The sequence below is a fragment of the Lonchura striata genome, chromosome 3, assembly GCF_046129695.1.
Source record: "Lonchura striata isolate bLonStr1 chromosome 3, bLonStr1.mat, whole genome shotgun sequence".
NCBI classification, from domain to species: Eukaryota; Metazoa; Chordata; class Aves; order Passeriformes; family Estrildidae; genus Lonchura; species Lonchura striata.
Genome location: NC_134605.1, coordinates 44792240 through 44813434, shown reverse-complemented (window position 1 = coordinate 44813434; position 21195 = coordinate 44792240). Strand labels below are relative to the sequence as shown.

The window sequence follows — 21195 nt, the reverse complement described above, 5'->3', positions numbered from 1 at the left end:
TCTGTGACAAGAAAACCTAAGAAATTTGTCTGCAAAGTGAAATTAGTGAGTTGCAAGAGAGGAATATGTTTTTCAAAGGTTTTTTTGTTCTCCTTTCTATCTGTATATACACATGAAAAAGTAATTATTCAGCATAAGGTAAGAAGTTCATATATTCTTTTCTTTAAATACAAAAAACCACCATTGTGTATTAAGTTACTTCTTTAGTGACAACCTCAGACTTCAGAAATGGAAAATTGTTCCAAATATTACTCAACTGATAGAATAATTACTCACTTATAGAATAATTACTACTTTGACAACCATAAGGCAGGAAGAAGCCTCAGTTTAAAAAATCTTCTGAGGAACTACACCGTCAAGTTGCGTTTTTAACTATTCACATACATTGCTTGACTTCTACACAATACATTCCTTTTCCTAATAGGGTCACATGGAGTATTCACATGGAGTATCAGAAGGATTTTTGAATTCCCATTGTGGTCTTAAACAAGTTGCATTTAAAATAATCTCTAACCACAAAATCACTTCCTACAACTTGTATCAAACCTAGTTTTGACTTATAAAACCTCTAGCTTGACTTTGGAAAAGACAACAAAGCAACACAGAAAGTTATATAATTGCCTGACAAAGGTGAATTAAAAATCTGAATGATCAACATTTGGTTCACATGCAAGGTAACAGTATTACTATGAACACATTAAGCTGAAGAATAATTGTAAGGTTGAAAACTGGCTTTACACACAAAGATAAGTAAATAAGAAAGCATGTTCTTATGTCTATTTGTAAAAAAATCCATGTTGTCATGGATAAAAATAATAAAACAATGCAGCAGTCAGTACAGAGATGTAAGCAAGCTTCAAGCAGTGCCACATAAGAGAAACTCCATTTTGTTACAGTGACCCTGCAGCAACAGCTCTATCTGTAGCAGATAAACAACAGAGGAATATAAAGCAGAAGGTACAAGGATGCTGCTGAAGCCTGCTGCAGTGTCAGCTCCTCCCAGAGCTCACAGTTGTAACGGCACCTTGGGACAGAGACACTAATTTATATCCACTGCTGAATAAATGCCAAGAGTCACCTTCTCCTGAATGCAGGCCTGAAGGCTCTGCAGAGCTGCTCAGCTTTCCATCCTGCAGGTGGCCAAGTGGGTGGTGAGAAAATCAGGCGCCTCTTCAGTAGGTATAATGACACTGTCAAACCTCCTTCCTGGAGCATTTGCAATGGTGGCTGCAGTTTATTCCTGTTCTGGAGCAACAGGCAGATGTGACAAAGAGCTGTATGCTGGGTGCTGGCAGAGCCCTGCTCTGAGTCTCTCCTAGTTTAGCTGATTGTTCTCCTCCTGGCAAGTCTAACAGGGTTCTCCCACATTTCCTTTGAGAATGGTTATAGACCAAACCTTCTATATAGCTGAGTGGAGCATGGGTATTCCCAGCAACCCTTGAATCTCTCACTTGGCCGAGTGATGTGATTTCTGACATGTCACACTGTGTCCAGAATAACAACACAGTTTTGTCCCTCCTTCGTGGTATGCTTTAGGGAAAATACGGCTAACAATTTTTTAGCAACTGCAGAACCTAAACCATGAGCAGCATCCTTTTCAGTCAGTCAAATTTTTTCAGAGGGTCAATACAGGATCAGATGTTTTTTTATGGCCAGTGGTGAGTAAAACCACACAGAGAAGATCAACCTAACCAGCTACTGACTGGCTACAGAGGCTGCAGTGGCCTGGATTCAGAAACTCTGATGGCTCCACCTACACAAACTGGCTCACATCCAGGTTCTACAGGCAATGTAAATTCTAGCATTTGCAAATTATTCCACTTTTCTGTCTTTATAATTTTATTTTAAATGAGAATTTCTCTGTATTTTGCTACTTCCAAAGTGAAACCAAAGAGAAAAAATAATCTCACAGCATCCTACTGAAACTTTACTCATGCCAGATGAAATATTTCTGGGTGCAACTATCTTTGTGTTACTTGAACTAGGGGAATAATTGACACCAGACATGTGGTTAGTATAGGCTAATAAGCATGAAGCACAGGTTTTAATAGTTATTGTTAACTTTAAGGAAAACTGAGATTCAGAAATTCTGGACCACATTTCCAGCTCTAAAATGGAGAATATTTTAGTGGAACCAGGCTTTTCTGGTGACTTGTTTTGGGTTTTTTTTTCCCCCAAGAAGAGCCTTGCTGTCTGACCTTCCATAGTCTGGGCCATTCATAACTGTCTCTAGATAGCAGATTCATTCTTAGCTGTGCTCTCTCAGTCACAGTTCCATTAACTCTGAATTTTCTGAATCCGAGACTTCCCTTTTCTTTCCAAAAGCAATAACTGAAATAATTAGAAAGTAAGCCTGTGGGTCTATCTCCCACCAAAATCAAAAGAACTAGTAAAAATCAAAGTATTTTTTTAAAATGGATTATTTAAAAGTTAAATTCAGCTGATTAATAGAAACAAATATTTAAAAGTGCATCCAATTTTAAACAGTTAGCTCCTAAGAATAGTCAAGCATTTCAGTAATCAAGAGATAAAAGTGAATAGCGGAATCAGATAAAATGGAATAGGACAGTATTGAGATAATAATTCTGGCCGTGTCATCTCAGGTTTTGTAATGATTGTTGATAATAAAAAGTAGTAAGAACAAATGGGAAGCATTTCAGAAAAACTTTCCCCAAACTCATGTAGATCAATGCCAGTTTCAACACAGAGTCTGTATTATTGATCCATCCTAACAAATCCAGCAGGAGATCAATTTGACCCAGATACATATAAACCTGGTATTTGTCAGAATCCACATGAACTGTTGTCCTTGTGTTGTTCCAGCTGCATAACTATTTAGAATCCAAACCTTAGAAAACTTTACAGTGTATCACAGATACAGTACAAGGTTCCTGAGACACTTTCTTTTCCAATAGACTTGGTTACTAAATGCTTCTATTTCTAGATACTGTTATTGTTATTAATATTAATAATGATTTTGCTATGCCTAAAGAGGAATAAAATTGGATTAATTATTTTGGCTGCTTGGTCACATGCAGTTATTTTTGGATTTCCCCATTATCTACCCCACCTTGGCTTTTCCTTTCAAACAAGTGTAGTCAATTCAGATTATAAACACTAACCATTTAAGATGACAGAGTTCACTCTGGATAAAATATTTACCTATTGCAAACTTGCTAATTTTCTGTTTTGGCATATGTTCTGCAAGCTTTCATGGAGGCTTTAAGCTTAAATCTCTTCTATGAGCTGTGTAAAGCTTTAATTGGTTATTTGACCATGAAATCCCCACCATTTTTTTCCTTCTTCCTTGCTGGATTTGGTGGCTTTTAAGCCTAATTCAAGCTGTATTATGCACTTTGTAAGACTGCTTTATACATAGATTAGTCCACAGTTATCTTCATATACAAATATATAAACCAGTACTGCTTCTCTGTGCCATCCAAAGAATTGCTAAAACTTCCTTGTATTAGGTTTTGCAAGGTGGCTTCCTCTGCAAAGCACCCTGATCCCCTCTGGACAAATGGCCATTGTTCAGTATTTCCTGCAGCAAAGGTCAGGTCTGCAGGAACTATCAAGCCACACTGACTGCAGACAAACTGAATGTCAATCCCACTTGAGTCAGCTTGCCAATGGCACTGCCTGCCCAATTTTGTTGAACCAAATTGTTTTAAGACAATGGGACTGTGTGCATCCCCCATTGCCAGACAACTTCAATACTATTGTCATTATTAATACTAAATCTGAAAGCAAAGGCACAGTAAAAGGAAGGTAACCTGAATAAGTATCTACAGGATGCTAGAAAAATGTTTTCACTTTATCTTACAGTCTCTCCTGATGAATGATCTCCTGGGGAGAGGCCCTTCAACCTTTTGGCAGAAAGACAGTAGACACCACACCTTGTCTCACACCACAGAAGAGTTCCTGACACAGATCCTGATACTGGGGCTCTTGGACTTGGGATCCCCAGCTCCACTGCTTTGATCAGCCTTCCTCTTCCTCACACGTGCACAAACCCACTCTGGCCTGGCTGGCAGCGGCAGGTCCTGGGCAACATCTGGTCTCTGACAGTAATAGATTACTCTGGCCTGTGTCACCTGCTTGCTTTCAGAGCCAAGGGAAATGGGCTGTGCTGGGATATGCTGCAGCTTCTGCCAGGTGCAGATCTGCTTGTTCACCTTGAATTCCCCATGAGCTTTCTGGCAATGTTATTAAAATTACCAGGGAAACTGCTCTGATTGAAAATTAGCAGCAGCACCCCAAGTATGTCTGCACTTGTGTGGATATGAACAGATTATTTCTGCTACTGAAATAATTCCACTGTTAGGGAAAGCACAATTAATTACATCTGCTATTTGACATACAAGGTCATTTATTAAACCCACCTATGAATAATCTCATTTACCAACGCAAGTTTTGCTTATCCCTGAATCACCTTCCTGCGAACAGATGCCAGATACTTTATAAAAGAGTTTATGAGCCTACAGATTCAAGTCTAGAGGGAAAATCCTGCTGACCAGTCATAAGAGAGAAAACGCTACAGCTGCTGAGCAGCATGTCCTTAAAATATTTGCTGTTCTTGATGCTGAAGGACAATGGGGCCTCAGAGAAGTCTCAGACTTCAAATCAAATCTGCAGCACATAGGTACTGTTTTTACAGTGTAGTTTAAGACAATCAAAGGAGCTGGAAATGCTGCATCAGACAGCAACAGAAAGGTAAAACAAAGCTAAGAAAGAATACAGCAATAGGGGAATGAGTGGACGAGGAAAAAGATGCCCTGGAGGTAGCTGAACAGCAAAGAAAAAGGCAGGAGAGGAGGGAAATGGCTGAAGAAATCCCAAAGAGCAGTGATTGCACCTGCCTTTTGAAAATACTTTGGTTTTAAAAAATAATTTATCAATTTTTTTTCATAGCCTTAAATTACATGAACAATTGTACTGCTCCAATTCTAGATAAACATCTACAATAAAGGAAATTGAAAAGGCTCCTCCAGTTGAAATAAAGGAAATTTAAAATGGCTTTCCAATTTACAAAAAAGAACCCAATCTCTTGGGCAAAATACACACTGCACATTGTTATTCCTAAAATCTTTCACAAACTGTTTTTGTACTTGAAATTATGCATGTGTATAATTACTGCATACTCATGAGCTAAGCTTTTTATTTTGTAATTTCACAAGATTTAGTTCCATTACAACAAAACAGCACAGCCTTAAGAAAGGAAAGTAATTTTGATTTTCAGACTTTCAGCACTATTATGGTGAACTTCGAAAATACAGACAGATTTAAGAACCTTTGAATGACTTTTGAATTCATGCTCAAACACATTGAGGAAAATTTCCAATAGCATTTAAGTGACACAGAAGCACAAGGGGCATAGAAGCACAAGTCCCACAACCCTGACCCAGACATGCAGAAGTACAGGATACTACACAGCAATAGTGGTTAAAAATATCACCCACAACATTTACTTCACAGCTTTGCCTATGATATGTACTGATACTTGTGAAGACCTGGAACTGCATTTTGTGGCTTAGACAAGCATTTAAAACCAAACATTAGTAGGAAAAAAGATTCTGACAATCTGAAACTTTAGAAAAACCTATACAATCTGAGGACTTAACAATTAGAAAAGTTAATCTATAGACACCACACATTTCAGTTTACAAAACACAGAAAATAACAAACCTGCAAGATTCTAAGTTTTTTAATCACAGCTTTATCCAGGCTGCAAAAGCATGTGGAAGGAATTCACTGCGAAAATACAAAGGCCAGTTATGAAGCACAGACTTATGAAATTACTGTATTGTGGGGCCAGGGATGAGTACCCATTTGAGAAGATGGTTGTTAAGCACCAGACAGAATATGAGGTAAGTCACACTGCCCTGTATAGTTCTTCTTCTTACCAGCAGAACTCTCACAAGGGAAAAAAAATAACAGCAGTAGGATTTTTGTCTTACTCTGCCACAAAGAAAAGTAAAACCAATCTTAATATATTTTCAAAAGGGAAGAAGGACTTGATAGTAGCATTAAATAGCAACTACACCAAAGCTTTTCTGCACACACTACAGAACTACAGAAAAATGTATTTGCAATATTGAATTTTCCTATATTATGAAACTATAATTTCCATTTCCTTTGTAAGAGAATAATTTTATGAATTTCCATTATTTTTTCACTATCTCATCACTCAGATTTCTCCTTGGGATTAAATCCAAAGCAGAGGAATCTGACATTATTCCTGTGAATCACTGTGCATCTGCTAAAGTTCACTCTCAATCCATCCCTATTCATTGCCATAGTTTCCCTATATAATTATGTACTTTTCTTTCCTGGTTCACTTGGTATCCAATACATGATTTGTTACATGAGGGAAAGCAGGAACAGCTGTCCAAATACCACCTGAGTTTGTGCTGTCTCACCAACCCCTTGATGGGAAGGCTGGATGCTGTTCAACAAGCATAACTGCAAGGTCCTGAGTGCTGGTGGGAAAATCTAGTAACACTAATAAGGAATCACTTGTATTTCTGTAGAAATGCAGGCTGCTGTGGACCATCAGTTGAACAGAAGTTACTGAGACCATGCTGCTGTCTGGGATGGCTGAAGAGGAGAAGCCTGGATACTAGTATGATGTACTCCAAGTGCTTTCCTTTATGGTGAGGCATGGCCAGGAGGGTGCCCCAGGCACAGGGAGGGACCCACTTTCTGCCTCTACCAGCTGGACCCCCACACAAGGTGTGACCTAAGCACAGCAACCAGAACACACTTCATTGATGCTTGAAGTACCACACGGGCACGCAGTCCTGCAGCCCGAGCAGCACCTGGGAAAGGAGCACCAAACATTGAGCACAGGTAAGACCACAGCAAGAGGAGCTGCCAACCACAATGCAGACACCTGGACAGAATCAGACAATCATAAGTCAGACAACAGGGACATACAAACATTAGTTAAAGGGATGCAAAATACATTGAAGAGACAAGGATATTAACACCCTAACAAAACATGAAAAGGTGCTGCAAGGGGGAAGGGAATAACGGTCTGCAATCCATGGAGGGAAGAATAGAAAGTGAGATTCAGTCACAGACAGATTAATCCAGGCTTGATGTTTGTGATGAACTATTCATCACCCTGACAAGTGTCTAATGACACAATAGCAAGCACAGGCATAGCCAAGCTATATGCTTAGAGGCATTTACTCAAACTCCAATGAAGTTCCTACAGAGGTGACTCCCCTTCCACACATTCCTTAGCAAGGCTGGCAACACAACCAGCAATTTGTGCAAGTATTTCCACAGCTGATTGATCTTCTAGCTAATGACCTACTGTGAAGGTCAAGAAACCCAGAAGGAGGTGGAGGTGTTCATCTGAGCAGAAACCTACATTAGAAGGAGGTGGTCTTCCATTTCAGACTACTGCCAGTGACAAGGAAGCATCAGTGCTCCCCATCGCTACTGAAGGAAAGTATTCTCTGTTTGCTTTTTCTTCCCTGGTTGCTCAGCAACCACAGAATCTTTTACATCTGTAAATGCTGCAAATATCTTATTTTGAGTCATTTTAATATTCAGCCTGGTGAAGAGCTGATTCATCGTCACTTTTCTTCAGATGGCTATAATTAAGCTTTGAACTGAAGTGTATGTCTTGGAGTTGGTAGTAGGTTGAAATTATAGTAGATGAAACAACAGTAGGGAAAAAAGCCACAGGTTGGGCATCATTTGAAAGGGAACTGACACGCTGCTCATTCTTCATCCTCATGTGGATCAAGCCTGTATCACAATGGCACTTCCTAGAATGGGAATTCTTAGATAAATACATGGAATTCTTCTGCATGCTTACATTATTCTGCTTCCCTTGGGAAAACATGCACAAGAAATTAATAAATATGAAAGGTATTTTACTTATGTAACAGTTATTATTAAAATTATTGGCAACGTAAGGCATGCATAATTTTCATCATGTTTAGTATTTCCCAGCCTCTCTTGACAAAAACAACAGACAAGCCCAATTAATAACCATGTGGATGGATACTTCTACTACTACATGGCATCCACTATCAGCTGCAGTGTTACACACTATCAAAAACTCAACAGAAATACAGTAAATGATCCAGCTCCTCCACAATTTGTCAAAGTACTAAGAGAAGTTATGTGGCAATCTTGCTGTGGGAGTGCATGATTTCACTATTTCCAGCTCTTTTTCCACTGTGCTGCCTGCCCTACCACACAGCAGCAGAAGAGGATAGGCACCTATGGCTCACTCATTCCCATGCAAAGCTTTGGATTTAAGTATCTGAACTGAAACAGCTGAAAGCCAAGGTGACACTAGGTTTGAGCAAAGAATGAGCACTGCAAATGGGACTGTGCTGAGGGGCTTTCATACGAGCAACTCCTGCCAAGTCTGCCACAGGTACAAGGCAACAGCACCTAAAACTTGTGCCTGAGATAGTCTTCTCACAACTGCTTAGCAAAGTTACAAGAGTCACTGGTTTGAAGAAGTGAGTGAAAGGTACAGAAGTACAGGCTTTGGTTGCTTCCGTCAGGGCTCCTGATCACCTAGCTAATCAAATTGTGTTTATTTGGTGCTTGTGAAAGGCCCTTTCTGCACATTCATAGTTCTTGGTGTCAGCTGCTCTGAAATCAGGAGAATTCTACCACTGACGCTTATGGGAACAAAAGTAGATCAAATTAGGAAACTGTAAGAATCTTCCTTGTTAATGTTCTATCATCTTCCCTGTTAAGTTTTTCAAGATGATGCAGGACACAAAAGCTTCTTGACATTTTCCCTGCCATGGTGTGTAGTGTATGACAGGTTTTCTTCCTACAATATTCAGACATATTCAGAAAATCCACATAAGATAATGACAAAGGAAATGTTTCAAAAACATCTCATATAGGGAATAAAAGGAAAAAAAGGATGTAATCTCATTGACCTATATAACATATTAGTACACCAAAACCTTACCAAAGGAAGATATGTTGACCTTAAAAGAAATTGAAATGGAGTAAGAGTCAAGCAAAATATTTCTTAAAATTATTTCCAAATAATTTTAAAAATAGAGAACCTAATTTCCTCAAAGAATAGCAAAATAAAAAATAGCCATATGAAATGACTGAGAAAGTGAGTTTTAAGTGATCTCATGTGATTGACCTTTGAATTCTCCACTATTGTATTTCATTCTAATTACAGTCATGCACAACAGATTCTCTTTTAGAGCAAAGCTGACATTTTAAAACATAACTACAAGTTCAGCTTTGATACTGCAAAACAAACTACAGCCATTTATAAGAAGTATGTTTTAGTTAAACCTAAGCATTGTATTTTAAAAATTCTTCTTCAGAAATGAGAAAGTCTGCTAGACACAAAGATTACCACAAAAAACCCCATGAATGTTTTTGACTATGTCCTTAATTTTTCCAAGCAATTATTTCTGATGCAACTCACAAAATTTGAGATTTTGACATCTTTGATAGAATACTTGAATATCTTAAGGAACTGGGCTGCTTAGTAAAAATAGCAATTCTATTCTATTGGCAAGTTAGCTAAAGTGATTGGGAGTCTGCAATGTTGCAGTGAGAATAATACCTGGTGTCAACCTCAGGACAAAGAGGTATGCCAGCAGTCATAATTATGGGTAAAAATTAATTGTTAATTAACCTAAATGATCTGGAAAACAAAGTAAGCTTAGTTATTTGCAGCAAGTGTGTAAGGAGACTCACTCATTTCTTGAGATGCTCAGACTTTTAGTGTTCTTGATCCATTTGCTTTCTCTCAGCCCATGACATCTGGATATAAATCTCTTGTAGCTTCTACTGCTTACAGTGCCTTTTAATAACTTACAAGATCCTGCAGAAAGGTACAACTTATTTATGTGCCTGCAAACAGAGCAGGACTTAATTTTCAAACATGCCATTGGTAGTACCCGTGAATTCCTTAAGAGAGTTTCCTGCACAACGAAGGCTTGGTAGATGCATTACTAGTAATGTGGTGACCGCTAACAAAACTAAGATGTACAACTCCAGTAAGACCTCCTCAAGCATTTTCTCCCAGAAGGTCTGATGCTTCACAGACAGAAAAGCACTTCAAATCCACTCCTAAGTGTGTCTGTCTCAGGCAATGCTAATTCTGATAATCTCTGTAGAAAACAGCAGAATCATTGTCCGTTTACTATTTCCAGTGACATGAATACTAAATTCACCATGTGTTGTGTTTCTGCCCACTTTATTTCTTAAGGAAGCTAAATACTGTATTAATTTCTGTGATTCTTCTCTTACAACATGGCCCCCTCCAGCCACCTAATACAAAATACATTATCTCTTTTGGGCTCACTCTAGTTTGACAATATACCAAGGAGATGCAGCTCAGAACCAAACTAAATATATATGCAGTTCAATTCCCTCATTGCTTCAATTGCCTTTTGCCAAGATGGGATGATCATGCATGAAAAGCCACACTTTTTCTCCATATATATCCTGTTATAAATTCACGTCTATGGTATTTTTCGTACTGTCAGACAGCCCTCAGAACTGCTGCATTGCAGACATTTTCTAACAAATATTTACATTGAATTTTTTTTTTTTACTGTACAAAGTAAAAGTCTCACAAGTGTGGATGTGACTTAGCAATTTTTAAAATTCAGCTTTTGCATCTGTCCATGTTTCTAAACTGTTTTGGTATTTTTATATTACTTACTGTCCCTACCAATATTCTGTAGACATAGTGTCAAAGTGTAGCTGTATTAGCAGTAAGTTAGTTTCTCAAATAATTTTAAATAATTCTTCTCCCCACTTAAGCAAAGATTCTGAGATGATTTTCAGATTAATGAAAAGATACCATTCATTTTTAAGACAGAATTTCCTATCTTTTAGTAACATGTCAACCAGAGAACAACTAACACTTTTGCTCTTTTAAAATCACAGCTGTTACAGCATCAATGGCATTATGTTAACTAATTAGGATACCACCTTCCCAGGTACCAATGACTATGTAATAAGGTTAAAAAGGAAAACTAATCCCAAACCACAAAAAAACAACAAAAGGCTTAATAAGCAAAACACCATAAAAATTCCAGCAAAACTCAATTTGTCAATAATGTAACCTGGCTGTGCCACAGAACTATATCCACCACATTCCCTTGGCTTATTTATATTAAAAGCATGTCAAGTTATGAAAAAATAAACAATTCCTTTACACTCTTTGAAGCAGATGATTTCATCAGTTCTAAAACTTAATTACAGAAGTTCTACACATCGCCATCTGATAAATATTCAATTAAGCAGTGTTATTAAAACTACTTGTGAGGAAGAGGAGTGCTGGGAAAGAACAGTGGTACCAGCACTCCTATGCAGCAAATGTCATTTAGAATCCAACACTTGACATGCCGGTCAGACTTTCTGGTTGCATTAGCAACAGAGATGTATTGAGACTACAGGCTACAACACTCCCAAGCCAGATGCAGGTTCTGAAGGAAAGACAAGCAAGAAGACTGCAAAAGAAGAGTGGGCATAATGCAGAAGATCCACTTGGATCAAAAGCACTAATTTGGGCACATAACTAACAACTTCCACAAGAAAATTACTTTATGCATATAACATTGACTGTGGAATAAAATCCCCCAAAAGAACAACATCAACAACTATCTAGCAAACTGTTAAGTTTTAAGGCATTAAAGGAAAAACATAATGAAGAACGGAGGTTATTCTAAGAGAAAAGTAAGAAAAAGCAATAGATAATAACTTCTGTGTGAAAGTCTAAATGAATACTTATTTTTGTTTCAGTGATTAAAAAGGTCACTTAAAAATTCTCTCAGAGTTAGAGAGTATTATATCTTCCCCTGTTAATTAAAAAGAGACTTTGTATCCTAGGTCCAATGAAAATGAAATTACAGATACTTTACATAAGATGAAAACATGCAGAGGCAGTCAAACAGAAGGTGCTAGGAAAAATACCAAATATATCAACAGAGCAGAAATATTAAAAAAGGAAAAAATAAAAAAACTATTTCAGATAAACCTATTTACAGTTAATTTATCATAGCAACCAAGGCAACAAATGACAACTAAATGAGATACTCTAGAAGTTAACTAGATACAGCTGTTCTGTGGCACTTTTTTCTTTTCCACTAAGTACAATAATATAAAAATTCATACCTAAGCGGTATAGAAAAATCGAAGACAAGTCTCATGGTTAATATACTTAAGCAATCACCAGAAATATTGATAACTTCATCCAAACTGTAACATTCTTTTCAACAGAATCCAAATTTTTCTCACTGTCCACAAAGCACTGCAGTGATGTGCAGTGATAAGGGCAATCTCTGAGTTTGCTGCCTTAGTCAACAAAATTAGTAGGGTCTCAAAATTCCAGACAAAGCCAGAATGAAGTAAGATATTTTACCTAAAATACAGCATTGAATTCTATCCACATGTACCTACAGAACTACTCTTACCAAAGGAAGGAAAAATAATCATAATGATACCAATAAAAAAGAAATCACCTGCACAAGTAGGAATGTAATGAAAACATTTTCAGATACTGCCAAGAACCTAAAAAGATGACTAACACAGCAAAAAGCAAACAAATAAAAAGAAGCTGTTATCTTTTATTCTCTCTGTACAAAAAATGAAGAACGCTTAGAAGGAGGTGTTAAATAGAAAATACAAAGATTGTTTCATCCTATGTTAAATAATTGTAGATTCCTCAGCTTTTGATGGATGACTGAAAAATAATGAACACATGGAATCATGACAGAATAAAGCACAGTGGCTTCTGACTTGAGGTGTTCTCAGTAAAGAGAAAGAATGCCAAGTCAGGTTATTTTAAATTCTTTATTTATTTCTCATTTCTGCTTAAACTTGTTTAATCTAAACTCATGAGAATGATGGAATAAGCTTACACTGTGAACAAATTCTTGTAGTACTTCAGAGGATTCTGAGCTGGTGAAGCACCTAGAGAACAAGCCTAAAAGGAAGAGGATGAGGGAACTGGGATTCTTTAGATTGAAGAAAAGGAGGCTTGAGAGGAATCTAGAGAGCTAGTATATCCTTTAAAAATAAAAAAAAAACAACAGCAAAATCACGTACTGCATCTTCATTCACAGAGCAGAAAATAATCTTATTATTGTAATATGATCTTCAGCTTCCAAGCTTACTCATTTGATTTATTCAATCAAAAGAAAATTCTTTCCACCCCTCCTGAATAGCTTACAAATACCAAAAGTAGGCCCAGCCATTCAAAAAATGCAGGCCTGGTTAAACAACCAGGGACTGCTACCTCTTTCACTTTTGACATTTCTTAATACTTCAGCAACAAACAAAGCTTAGAAACTCACTTGGAATTATCTGAATAGATTATAATGTATTTATTTATGCATGAAGTCCCTTAAATTTTCAAAATTAAACTTTACTTATGAGACTTTTTCATAGCCCTTTAAATAATATTATACATTTATTTATATAAAGGAAAGAAAATATACTGCAGTTTACAACGTTCATCACTAACAAATCTAAGATTGAAACAAAAGCCCACTCAGCTGGAGCTGAGGAGTGGTTTAATTTCATTTAAGAATGTGAGGCAATTCAGTAAACTTCCAAAGGTGCAAGTGAGATGCACAGTACACAGCCTCCAAAAGAACTGGGAAATGCTAGCCTTCAGCATTCAGGCTTTTGCAAATCTCATTCTTGTGTGCTACTAATCAAACAGGTCTGCTCACTTTGTCCAGACCACTGGACTCTCCTATCCTTTGTTGCTACATCAAAATACTTCTCAATTGAAGCATAATTTCATCACTTTATAAACTGTGTCACCTGATATATCGCTCCCCAGAAAGACTACCATGCAGTGAAAAATATCTTTTTCAACTGTATCATAGAGAGGATAGTTAAGCCTAACAGAACAAGAGAGAACGCCTTCCTTGCAGATGCCATCACATTGCAGACGCATCAACATCAAACCCAAAAATTTTCTCAGAGGATATTCCTGGTGCAGTACGTTCCTTTTCCTGTGCAATGCATAAAATAATTAAATAATGGGAAAAACCATCCAGGAGGGAGCTATCAGCCACAGTTACCAGAGAGGAAGAGGCCATCACTCAAGCTGTTCACTTCCCTCGCTGGGCTGTCACCGTTTCCTGCACATATCTGTTGACAGGTCAACTCACCAGGTGTTAAGAAAAGTCACTGCCAAGAATAGTGCTGAATGTCATTCTGTTCCTCCTGGACTTACATTCAGAGATTACTTCAGTTTGCTTATAACAAAATAAGACGATTGTCTCTTCCATCTCTAGACACTTCCTATCTCAGCCTGTTCTGCACAAGGTTTGATTTATTTTCCTGCACTTCACACTTCCACCCTGGGAAGGAGCACAACTTGTCAAATACTTCTTGGAAATTAACATGATGTAATCTTTCCACATGCATTAGTCACCTTGGAATTGGTGAAAAATAAGATTTTAAAAATCTGTAAAATATCCAAATTGTGGAGCAGCATGCACCTGAAAAATCCAGGCTGCCCTCAGTCTGAGGTCACTCACCTCCCATTGTGATTATTACAGGTCACCCAAGAAGAAATGTAAAGGTCCAAAACTATCCTGCAGGACACATGTGAAAAGAGAATAGCATTCCTCTTCGAGTCATTTTCTAACAAACTTCTACAGCAAATCCAAACACCCTATCTCATATTTATAGATGTTATAAACAGGAAAGTTCTCTCAATTACCTTTTTCTATTAAAGAAAAGAAAAACATTTATGCAACTAATACAGATGTCTTTTTTCCAGCAAAACTGGGAGAACCCAAATGCTTTGTCTGATTCCATGAGCTAGTTCCCATTAAATAATAAACCACACGCAATCCCTCCTTCCCAGCCATGTCACAATGTATGCCATTTGACAGGTTTGCAGGGCTGCAGCCTCCCTAAGCTAGACAAGAAACTCACCAACCCTTGGCATTACAATCAGAGAGCGTAACTTACTAATATTTATATTATGGTAACATTCAGAATCCAGCTAAACTGGGACCATCAGTATCAGTAGGAGAATTATTACACAGAGCATTTTCCTCCCAATACTACAAAATAAACAGGATTAAATGAGGGTATAACAAGGGGACAAACAGAACTGGTCTGGGGAGGAAACAGAGTAGCAAAAATCACAAAATATGCCTCATGCCTAGACAAGCTGGGAGCAATATTCAAAACTAATACCTGTTACCAGGTTACAGGTCTTTTTTGATACCATGTAGGAGAAACTTTCAAGACGTGGTTTCAGTATGTGCAAAAACCTAGCATGAGAGACAGGGTTTAGGTATAACATGCTAAATACATTGGAAAACATAACAATAACTGAAAATCTGAACTCAAAGACAAACTTTCACACGAGTGAGACTATGAAACAAAATAAGGGAATTTTTATTTACACTTTACAATTAAATATCTTTTGCATTTTTCAATAGTTTAAGTATGTGACCAGCTTGTTTTTTACTTAATGAGGGTGAATGCCCCCATAATTGAACTGCACTTACACTTTTGTAAAGGCCTCCTGGTTTCAGAAAGAAATACACATAATTTGAGAAATAAACCAAGAAGAAAGTAAGTCTATCTTCTGATGATACTTTTGAAAATTAAAGTTTACTTTTATCATCTTCCTCTTCTTTACAAAACTGTGTGGAATGTCTAGGCATTAGTGCAGCTACTTTTTATACTTTTTAGACACAGAAATATTTTAGATTATACTCCTTTATCTGGTTTACGTGCTTGTGTTCCCATTTCAGACAAGTTTATTTCCTAAGACACATGGCATAAGGGGGGATGACATCATGTTCTGATATTTTTTTCACTGTTACTTTGGTAGCCAGGCTTTTTATACTGCTTAGCAAAGCATGATTTCATTATCAGCTTGCTGTTATCTTTCAATCCTGTTCCACCTTGTCAGGTATTTGAGAATTATGCAGTAAATCAGTGACAATCAATTCAATAAATCCACTGCTATTTGCATGGCCAAAGATAATTATTCCATACTATTTATCATAATTGGCACAATATATTCTATTTTGCAGTTTAAATACACATAGGAAAGCTGTTAGATTATTTTAAGATGCGACCTGAACCTGTAAGACACCACCTGCCAAAACATTCAAAACCTGAACTTAAATATGTGAATTCCTATTTTTACCAGCTAACTCAAAGGGATCAGGGGAAAAAAAAAAACACACAAAAAAACTAACAGCAACTTTCTGGACAGTTTCTCTCACAATACCTTCTCAGACCTGCCTAACCTTGCTTTCTCTTGAAAGCTAAATAATAATTACATAGACCTTAATTCAGAGCAACCATGGCAATTCCTCTATTTCTAGCTTCAAGTAACAGGAGTTACTGAAGAGAAGTGTTGTAAGAGCTAATGGGCTATATCTAGGTGTTAGAAAGTCTAAATTAAAAGGAATGCACCAGCCCCAAATAAACAAATCTGATTTGGGGCTTGGCAATGTAATTGTGGTGTTTTCTGGTTGCAGTACCCTGTCTGTGGATCCTCTAAACCTTACTGAATAAGAAGCCATTTAAAAATTTCAAACTTTCTCATTACAACTGTATTGTCATATAATTTCAAATTATACTTTTATCCATCACCTGCTCAACATTATGTAACATGGACAACACAGAAACTTCCAATATTCTGAAATAAAATTTCAGTGCTCATTCCAATTTCTAAGTAAAAAAAAAAAAAAAAAAGGACTTCTGCCTCTCAATTCCACTGAGCACCCAAAACAGGGTTCTTAGTACACTGTGGGTGCTTACAGACTTCTTAGCAGAACAGCTTAGTCATAGGAAAATGGCACAAATTTCTTTCCTAATGCCTTCCTTCTGATTTTCCCTAAAGAGGTTTGCCTTGTTTTTCCTAGCCAGGGAAAAAGCACAGTACATAGACTTTTTTCCAAACTCTGTTACTAATTTTTCCATTTCTTCATGAACACCACTCAAGGAGTGCTCTATGCAGGTTGAAATAACTGGTTGTCAAACTACAATATTCATTGCTCCAACTGTAGAACAGGCTAAATTAAGACTTTTGCAAAATGCCTTAGATGAACAAATCCATAGCTGGGATAGAGACAATAAATTCAGTGCAAAACAAATGGGCTTTATCCAAGTGAACAGATTAAATTATTGGAAACAGAGGGGGGAAATGAATTGCAAGAACAATCAGTCAACATAAAGAAACCATCCAAACATGTCAGTGGGGATCACTACATAATGTTCTCTTGTGGCACTTGTTCTGATAAAACTTAGCTGTTTCTGTTCAGGGACACATTTCACCAAGGTAACACTAAAAGCCCAACAGCACTGGCTGCTAACACTGCATACACATGCATTTGGTTTGCATGTGTGAGAATCATATTTATATTTAAACCAATGGAAAGCACAGAGCGCTGTAACATCAGGATTAAAATCTTCATTTAGATATCTGAAATATTGCATATGGATAGACTCAGCCACCAAGCAAAGGAGGGAGAGAGAACTGTCGATTCCAGTGTTACTTTGCCAAGAATAATTTATCTGGGAAGGAAGAGTACCTTTCTTAGACAACTTCCTGGTACAAAACACTTTTAGAGTGCAGACCACTTCAATATGTTACTCCATTCCCTGTATCCCTGTTATCCTGGACTGATACAAGTCTAAAAAATAACAGGTAGACTCTGCTGCTTGTTCTAACATCACCCAGTTGCACCTACCTCATCGCCCCCAACACTTACTTTCCATGGAAGATGTCTCTCTTCTCTGTCCCTTATCAGAAACAGCTGAGTTTGCTGACCAACAAATTTCTAAATCAGGAAAAAAAACTAGGTGAGAAAAACATAACCAAGACCTGACCACTATTTTTGTTTATAATAGATGCTTAGCATATAGTAAAAAGAGAAGGAAACATTTAAACTGAAGGAATTTTCTTAACATTCTCTTCAAGTATTTATACAGCTATATGCAAAGGTAATTTTGGACTGATACTAGACTGTGAGATTTTTCACTTGGTAATTTCAGACAAAGTTGCTTTTTTCTTTTTGTCTACATACAAAACAAAGGAGTATGACTGCAACATAGCCCTGCTAGCACTCACCTTTTAACAAAACTTGTTTGGGGTACAATCAGTTAATGTGTTAATGTTTGAGTTCATCATTTATTTAAATAAGAGTATAACAAATTTATAAAGATTCCAGAAACCTCGACACTTCTGAGATTTTCAACAGAAGCCTAGTTTTCTTCCCAGTTCTAGCTCTTTAGACCTGTTTGAAACTTTCATGACCTCTCCTATGCCTTTGCTATTCTTCAATGTTATTCTTATCCTATTTATTTCCTTACAAGTTCTCAGAGAGCTCACATCAGATGCAAATTTGGCTGCCCGCAACCCAATGCTCCATATGGCATCTCACCCACATACTCTTACACTTCCATAAAAATCTCTTCCACTTTGTGTTTTACTTTGCTTTTAATCTTTTACTTAGTGAATTGATTCAGAGTGTTTTCCTCGGATTTCCATATTTTATCCCTGCTGCTCTGTTACTGCCAGAATAACTTTTGTTAACTGCCATATACATGAATATGGATAGTCCAGCACATCATGATTATCAAAACCAGAACTCAGGTGAGTTATGCAACATTTGCTGAACTGACATTTCTCATTTCGCCTGCAGGAGCTGTGAGGGAAGGTTTGTCCAGCTCTTCAGGAAACACTGGTTTAAAGGAGGCAGAGAGCTTCAATACAATTTATTAACATTTAATTCTTAGAGATGACTAGCTACACAAAAATAGACTGGGAAATATATACCTTTGCATTCATAATATTTGTACTGGTGCCCAGGAGTTGTACAGATCCTATCATAAAGTAACTTGAAACACCATCTCTATTTAGAAACCTAAGTTCACTCATTTTAAATGTTAAAATTAACTGGTATAACTCATTATCTACCAGCCTCCCCCTTTGCCATTTTTCCCCAACTGCTTTGAGAGTTGCCTTTCAAGCACCTTTGGGTTTCTCATAGAAAATTCAGAATATATTAACAGAGGGTTTTTTTAGCACATCAGTATCCAGAATATTGTTAGGATTTCTAAATTTTCTTTTCTTTTCGGTCTGGTGTTTATCTATACATGACCAGTACTCCAGCTGGAAGTGCAGCTGGCTGTTAGAAAATGAAAGAGATCTCACTGTGACAGACAAAAAAGCTAAACAGGAGAGGAAAGAAAATAATCAGTAGTTGAGATAAAAGACAATTTAAGTAGTAAATGGGGTAGAGAGCGCAGAAAGGAAGAAGATGAGGGCCCTGAGTATGAGAGTGACCTGTGTGGAGAACAGAAAGCAACAGTACAGCTTCCCACAGAGACCTCTTGCAGGTGAGATTAATTTCTCTTCCTCTCCCCACACTCTCTTTGTTCAAATTGCAGCTAATCACTTGCAAATAAAGTGTGGTTAATAGTGGCTACTTAAAGATGGCTGTCCCTTAAGTGATGTTTATGTAGAACAAGAAGAGTTCTGCTCTACATAAAAGACTATAAATCTTGTACAGTCTACAAGTCTGTAGACTACTACTAGTTGTGCATAACAAAATCTCTTTCCAAACACCTGACCCAGAGTTAAATCTGAACACATAGGAAAAACCCCAAACAAACAAAAAAGCTCAAAAGATAACAAACAAAAAAAGCAACCAAACAAACAATACAAAACCACCAGAAAAAAGGTGACTAGTTTCTTGTCACATGCTGCATTTGGGATCACAGGCATTTGAACCATAGTTTCATTTCAGAGAGAAATCTGAAAATTTAATGTTGTTTCTCCCAAACCCTGCAACTGGTAATTGCCTTTATTTGTCTTTTCCAAGCTTATTTTAAGCTGTATTCTATAAGCCTGTACTGCTTAATTAGCGCTTTATTTCATTAATGTCAACACAGAAGCAATTTAAATAAAATGAATGATGTATTTGGTTTGAAGAGGATTTTATGCTTATGGAAATGGTGCTTTCTGCAAACAAGGTACCAAAGACTTAAGGTCTCAACATGTTGTAACAATGTCTAATTGCTCTCTCAAATTTATTGCCTGAAGAAATATATTTTTCTGAAATAAGTCAAACATCCATCAAAACACTAATTTATACAGGTTTTGTCTTAAATGATCGCAAGAAACCCTGTCACAAGGATTTTTCCATATAGACAGACCTTCATGTCAAGCTAAATTGCTCAGCACATGCAAATTACTTTGGATTATATTACATTCTGAAAAAATGACAAGATCAGCCTGTTGAAAAAACTTAAAGCATAGATCGGTGATTATGTTGAAAAGGACAAAATTACTAAGAGAACTCAAGCATTTTGACAGTGCATGGAATTATTTATGTTTGCACCAAAAAAAAAATTTGGTCTATTCACACACAAATTTACTTAGAAATTATATATGAGAGCAAAGATGCAATCTTCTGGATAGCTATACATAGCACAGACAAATAAAAATGGTATTTTATTATGTGAAAATATTAAATTAGTATTTTCAAAACAATTTTACATTCATTGTTAGCTAAAACCAACTGCCTAGGGTAATATAAAAAAATTAACATTCTCAAAGCTAATATATACAAACAAATAATTTTAGCCACACAGCTTAAGTTAATAATTTGTAATTTTGCAGGCTTGAAACTTAAGCATCAAATAGTTGCAGTAACATTTCCTCACAACTCAGTAACTCCAACGAAATACAGCTTCCTTATTATTTAACTGAATAAAACCACCAAAGATCTACTTTTCAATTGCAAAGCAGATGCATGATTCTGTAATTTCACCCATGGGTATTTTCAGCTGTTATTTTGGTAACTGGATAAGGTCCTTAATATTTTAATGGTGCAACATTAGAATTAAAAAATTATGAGAGATTATGAGTAGGAAAAAATGGAACAAATTCAGCTGGACAGGACCTATCATGATCATCTCATCCAACTGCCAGCTTCAGGACTGACCAAAAGTTGATGCATATTATTATTGGCCTTGTCCAAATGCTTCTTCAATGCTGACATGCCTGAAATGTTACCTTATATTAACTATTATAATGTTTAAATTTCATTCATTAGTTAGTTCCAAAAGCTTACAAATGCAAAATTATTTGACCTATATTATTTGTATTATGTAATGGTTGAAAATTGCTCTAATTTTAAGACTAAAAAAAACTTAATGAAATCATCT

General features: G+C 36.8%; 1 protein-coding gene across 1 annotated transcript in view; it reads right to left on the bottom strand.

The window, feature by feature from the left end:
* SLC35F3 (solute carrier family 35 member F3) overlaps window positions 1-21195 on the bottom strand; it is a 162077-nt gene that overhangs the window by 126968 nt on the left and 13914 nt on the right. The window lies entirely within an intron of this gene.